General features: G+C 42.3%; 1 long non-coding RNA gene across 1 annotated transcript; it reads left to right on the forward strand.

Annotated features, from left to right (window-relative positions):
* Positions 1-41: 41 nt before the first annotated feature.
* LOC125528972 lies at positions 42-3,182 on the forward strand. Its single transcript, XR_007292504.1, has 3 exons — positions 42-781; positions 870-1,513; positions 1,758-3,182. It is a non-coding gene; the product is annotated as an uncharacterized LOC125528972 (long non-coding RNA).
* The last annotated feature ends 3,819 nt before the right edge of the window (positions 3,183-7,001 follow it).

Here is a 7,001-nt window from a genome sequence, read left to right on the forward strand (position 1 = left end):
ATACCCGTACGCATCTGCCTCCTCAACTCGAACCCTCGCCTTTGCCCTTGCCGAGCCCTCGCCACCGCCACACCTCAGCCCCCTCGCAACCACGACAGCACCTCAGCCCGCTCGCCGCCGCGTTCGCGCGTCAGCCCGCTAGACATCCTCGCCTCCGCGGTCGCACCTCTGCCCGCTCGCCGCCCCCGTCGCAACCCAACGCCCCCTCCAATGGATGCCGCCCGAACTACATCATCCTATAGGACGCCGGCCGCGGCGTCACGAAGTTGCTGGTATCGCCCAGTTCGCCGTGGGTGAAGGCGCCTCAGACGCAAGCGAAGCTGCAGCTTCCTCAACGTATGCCTCACCGTGGGGCTCGCTGTGCTGCTGGCGGACAGCGCGACCCCGCTGGTGTGGTGCGAGACTTCCAGATCACCCGACGGCTGGGGTTGGAGGATGGCATTCCCACAACTCCTCATCGGGGGTGAGCGTGGCCTGGAGCAGCAAGCCCATAGCTCCCTCAACCATCATGCTAATCTCTTCTTGTTATTCATCCTGAATCTATGGTGCACATACAGTACATGCTTATGTATTGTCTCAATGATTATCCTATTTTTTTAGGATTCAACTTGCGTTTTGTGCAATTTCATATACTCAATCAATAAATTCTCAGTTTTTTTGCAGGATTTGTGTTTGTTCGGATGCTTAGGTGCAGCTGCATCAAGGGAATTGGCCGACGGTGTGCAATACATAGACAAAGCAAAAGTCAGTATGGAGCAAATACGAGTTCGGTTGCTCTTCTGTATGACTACTACATTTAAGTTTTGATAGCTATTTCTCTAAATGTAGCCAGGGCACTGGATTCACTTGCTTTTGTTTTCTTTTTTCAGGACAATTTCACCTTGATTTTGTTGTTAGTGACTGATTGAGGCGTCACTCCCACCACGGTGGTGACGGCAACCTTCCCCCTCCAGCCGTTGTGGTCGCAGCGTACCGCTCCAATGCCATCTGACACAACCGTCTTGTGGTGGAGGAGGGCCACCTCGAACACATTGGGAAGCGGTGAGCGTGGGCTTCGCCACATGTTCTGCCGAGTCATCGATGTCAGTTTCTAGGTTTGTGAGTGCACTGTCTGGTGCTTCTTTTTACGATGTCTGTCAACACAAGCACAGCGTGCTCCAAGTATGAACGGAGAGAGTGCTCCCATTGGGTTCTACATGTGGACATTGTGGCCGGTGAGGCATAACTGTAAGTTTCTCTGATGGTCGACAACAAGGTACCCCGCTGCTCTGAATTTTTACATGGTTAATGTGAGTTGAATCATCAAAGGTCTGCGCGTTGGTAATGGTTGAAAAATTCATTGCATTTGAGAAAACTGATCAGTCTATCAGTTCTCTAATAATACATATTACAGAATGTACCTTTCTGTCCGATCGTAGGATCACTGCACAACAGGCTTTGGAGCAGGCTCTGATTCACGGAGAACTCCCCAGCAACCTCATCTTTTGTGGGTATTAGATGGATATTGAATCCAGTAAGCCTCCAATTGATAAACAAAGTCAATTTTCGGTTGGTAGTTTGCATGACAGGGTTCTAGCTAATTTATGATTGTGCGTACAACAGACTACCTCTGCCTAAAGATTTGAGGTGTGACTCAAATTTCGTGCTGTTAGAAATCAACAATGGAGATTTCAGTTTTTTCATGTATATTCGTACGAATTTCAAGTTTAATGGATCATTAAATTTTATTCTATAATCAGATCTTGGTATGTTTTCAGATTTTTCAGAGAAGAAAGAAGTCTAGAGGCGTGGATGTATGTTTTTAGGGGGGAATCAAGTCTGCAGAATATACACTAATTTGAGGAATTCAGATGTTACCCTTGGTCATACAGGGAAAGTGTGAAGCACTCTGGCCAATTTTCCGCATTTCTCATCCAAGAAGCCGTTACATTTATGATCTTTTCTATAGAATAAGGAAGGATATATCTAAGGAGCTGTATGAATTTTGCCTGGACCAGGATTATGCAGACCGTAATCTCATTACAAAGTGGAAAAATGTTAGTTGCCTCAGCTTTATATCATTTGAGCTAGGGGCCAAGACGGATGAGGTTGATTTGGCTTGATCATGCCAAAGAAATTTACTTCTTTTTTGGAAAATGAAAGCATGTTTTAGAAGTTCAGGGTTAAGTTACCAAATCTGAGCTTTATATCAAAGTAGAGGATCAAGAAAAGCAGAGTAGGATAATAAAGGTTCACATAGATCTAGTAATATGTCACTATCAGCTAGCTCAAGTATGTATGACTGTAGGAGTTCAGGAATACTCTTACTATGTCTTTGATTTTGTTAAAGACCCAATATATGATGAGGTGCCGCCTCTCCTGATGCCGAGCTATTTAGAATTTGGTATTTCACATTTTCTTTTCTCTGGCCAGTAAATTTCACAAACATAACTGCAGGTCATTTGCTCCTGCGCAATGAAACTGTTTCAAAATTCATATTGTGTTTGACACCCTGAACCACTTTATTATATAACAGATTATAACTTCCACTTCTTTTTTATGCTGGACCATGATGAATCAACAATTTATTAGATAAAAAATTTTAATCCCTAGAGAAAATCAGAGTATTTATCGACTATATATGCTCTATGGATGTCGACAAATTTGATTGTAGGGGCTAGCAATGCTTCATTTCAAGATACTGTAATAACTCTTGCTGGTTAGTTACCTTTGATCCTAGCAAGTGAAATTAGAACTAATACATGTACATGATTGTTGTTTGAGTCGCACAGATTGACACATGTATGAATAAGTTTCAGTATTAGATTGGTGTATTGATCATGGCTATGTTGTGGAAGAGTTCTTGCAGGCAGTGTTCGAAAGTAGCATACTTCCGTTCTCTGTAAATTGGTACTGGATAAAAAGGATGTTCCATTTTCTGTAAATTGATAGAAAATGGATGCAGGTGTGACCTTGGGGAAGAAAGAGTCGGACGACACATGAAAGACTGAGAGGACCAGGGATTCTTCTTTGCTGGTGGTAAGATGGAGACCCTGCTTAGGGAACATGTTGCGTACATCCTCGCTGCTTTTCTTCTTTCAGTTTTAGATACTTTCCAGCAGGCGTGTACCTATCTTGCTATGTACTGAATTCTTTGCAACTATGTACAAAATTCTTTGCAACTATGTACAAAATTCTTTGCAACTACCAGAGCAGGTTTTTTGGAAAAAAAAATTGCGGTGTTTTCTCTGCAGCAAAGCACAAACGTCCCGCGGTGCAACACACATACTCTTTTGTTATTGGATATAATAAATGGTGCTTAATGATATTGCGTTGTATCGCCTTTTTTGCCCGGTGCAACGCATGGGCATTTTTACTAGTCTATCACTAATAATAAAGCACGGATTGACTCCGTGGGTTCACCGTCACAATACGTCTTCTTCTCATGTCATAATACGCCTTTACAATTTGTATGGACAAAATCTCTCCCTAATAATAATAATAATCCCTCCCTAATAATAATAATAATAATAATAATAATAATAATAATAATCTATCCCTAATAATAAAAAAAGCGCGGATTGACTCCGTGGGTTCACCGTCACAATACGCTTTCTTCTCATGTCATAATACGCTTTTAGAATTTGTTTCACCGTCACAATACGCTTTCTTCTCATGTCATAATACGCTTTTAGAATTTGTCGCGCCCTTTTTATATAAAACCCCTTGTGGTGTGGGGAATTCAACCCGCAGTCCAGTAGAAGTAATAATAAAGAAACGCTTCGGGAATCCCTTCCTTATCCCGACCGCGCCACCAACGCTCCCGTCACCAGCCACGGATTGCAATGGCGCCGCCCATCTCCAGCGAGTCATCGATGGGATAAATAGAGGAGGCGTTAGGAAAGAAGAAGGGCAGGGAGAGCGGGGTTGACCTAGGTCCCGGCGGACGTGATGCCGGGGTCCGTACGCCCGCTACCTGTTCGACCCCATGCAGGCTGTCTCAAGTGGTAGAACTAGGGAAGAAGAAGGGCAGGGAGAGCATCAACAGCCAATGGAACAAGACGAACGGGACTTGGCCGAGGATTAAACCCACGAACGGAGAGCCGAACAAACATGGGATGAGTGAAGACACCCACGGCGTCGGCTGATCAAGGGGAACCCCACCGATGAGCCCGCTGGAGACCCCCACCGCCCACAAGGCGGCGTGCATCCACCCTACCGCCGATAGGACGAACGCGGTCATCAGTTCGTCGAGCGGCTGGACGACCCCTACGCTGAGATTCGTCGGTCGGCTGGACTACCCTGACGATGAGCGCCATGAACGCGGCCAAAAGCACCACCACGACGACCGTCAAGTTGTGCACCAGATTGATGTGCCCCTCCGCGTCTTGCCTGCTGTGGGGGGACAGTAAATTACAAGATGTGCTCCTGTACTGATTGATTATTTGCTTAATCATAATTTTGTGATGAATCATCGAATAGTGCCTTAAGATTCAAAGACTTTAATTTTTAGCCTTTTTCGATTAATTATATCTGCACCTTTGTTCATGGACGGGAGGTGCTTTTGATCTTCTAATTACATCCTCCGGGTTAGGTTTTTGTGTTGTTGGTCAAAGGTCTGTATATGAGCGACTTAGATTTGCTTTTCTTCATGCACATTGTTAGAGTAATATCCATGCACTTTTTTTTTCTTCTGAATTTCCTTCATGCATCAGCGTATATGTTTCTTGTGATTTTTCACAACTTTTGTTCTTGCTATTTTTTGTTCATGCATCAGCGTATATGTTTCTTGCTATTCTGGATAATTGAAGAAGTGGTTAAAATTCTGTACATGGAGTTTATGTTGTCGAGAGATTGTGTCCTGATATTAATTTTTTAGTCCAACATTTGTTCAGTTGGATTGTTATGAACTTGTGAAGAACCCATTGTTAAATTTTGATTTTGTTTACAGCTGTCATTACTAATTCTCATCACTGATGGTTGTTTGTAGTTAAGATTTTTTGCTAATCCATAAGATTTTCGGCTAATTCTCATCACTAATTTTGTTTACAGCTGTCATTACTAATTCTATTAAATCTGAATTTCATTGGTGAAGCACGGTTGGAAAACAAAAATCATGGATAAAGCTTAGTGATTCACAGTGAAGAGTTTCTGCTAATCCATCAGCTAATGCATGCTAATCTAAGCATTACATCCTGTGAAGATATTTATTCTATGAGTCTTGCAGCCCTTTGTTGTTGTTGAAGCTAGCTGTGTGATGCCCTTTCTGTTTCATGTGATTCGATGCATATATAGACAGATTATATGTTGCCAGGACTTGGTACTTGGACCTTCATAAGATGGCGCAAGGGGAGCTATGGGGATAGATTGACAGCAATATCTGCAAGCATCTTGTCAAAAAAAAAATACTGCAAGCAGGAAATTAAAGTACAAAAACTACTTCGCATCGCCTTGGCTATAAGAACGCCTTGACTCCCCCGGCCGAAACCCCTATTCGATTGCTTCCCATGCTCGACATTGTTGTCGCCGTTTTGCCGACTTCGCCAGAATCTCGTCGTTCGACTTCGCCGGAATTCTGTCCGCCTGTTCTCCACCCATGGTACATGGTTCAGTGCCTTCTGTAGATTGATGCATATAAAATTATCTACTATTTTTTCTATAATTTCACCATCAAAAGATGTTCTATTTGTTTGGTTACTAGCTGTTTTAGTTGTGCCCGTCGATCATGATAGCCAATTGGTTTCCTGTAAACTCAAGCTTCCTCTTTATCATGATTATCAAAATACCTCCATCATGAAGAACAAAGACTATTTGTGATTTTTTGTATTATCCTTTAGTTGCTTGTTGTGACCTAAAGAATTGGCAAGCATTCATATGTAGCAGACAGTCCTGTATGTTGATACATGACAGATGTATGGGCATGAGTCAATTGGTTGCACCAATAGTTAGAAAGTCTTGTGCAAAGTTTTCAAACAAAAGATTATTATTAATAATTACTGGAACACCTTCCCTATTATTGCTCTTGATTTTAGTATTATCCGATTACTGGATCAATAAATCAGCCTTGTATGTTGGCATAGGCTCAAGCAAGCCTCTGTATTTTGCCTTTATTAGGAGTTGGTGAGGCTCAAGCGACTAAATTGGTTTTCTGTGAACTCAAGTTTTTTAATAATTATCAAAACCTTGACTGGTTCAATTTTTATTTTCTCTGCAATTGTTCCTTGTGTATGCGCAGATGTAGATGCTATTTTTTTACAGTTTCAGAACACCTATGCATGCCAATGTGACAGTGTTTTTCCATTAATCCATCCATGCGCCGAACTGACAATTTTGTTACTCTGTTCACGTTGCAATCACAACGAGCAACAAATGTATGCACTGAACTACTGGAGTAAGGTAGTGAAATACTTCTTGCTTGCGTGAGTTGAATTTTGGAACACAGGAAGAACATACAACAGAGTGTATGCACTACAGGTATGCTATTACTTAAAGCCTTATTGCTTGTCTTGCAATGGAAGAGTACATTTCCTTGCATATAGAACTTACAAATGGACTTCAGAGTGAGTATTTCTTCTAGCAGCTTATAGATCATCTTTGCAATTTTGTTGTCTCTGAAGCATGAAGCTAAAAGGGAATAAATCACTTTCTTTTAAACGGGTTCCATTCTGAATATAAATTAGCATATCCAGGCCCTAGACCACTTCTTACATATGAATAAGTGACAGGTGGCTCTTTTCTTCCGTTGCAACGCACGGGTTTTTTTGCTAGTAATAATAATCTATCCCTAATAATAAAGCACGGATTGACTCCGTGGGTTCATCGTCACAATACGCTTTCTTCTCATGTCATAATACGTTTTTATAATTTGTATAGATAAAATCGTAATATAAACGAGGTGGTGCTAATTTGGAGTCCGCACGTAAACAAAAGCTTCCTCTGTTTATTCCCTGCCGTATATGATGTGTATTAGGCCTGCCCTACGCTCTTTTGGGCCTCATCCACGGCCAGTCTAGCACTCTTCC

Source organism: Triticum urartu, unplaced genomic scaffold, assembly GCF_003073215.2.
Source record: "Triticum urartu cultivar G1812 unplaced genomic scaffold, Tu2.1 TuUngrouped_contig_5252, whole genome shotgun sequence".
In the NCBI taxonomy this organism is placed as follows: Eukaryota; Viridiplantae; Streptophyta; class Magnoliopsida; order Poales; family Poaceae; genus Triticum; species Triticum urartu.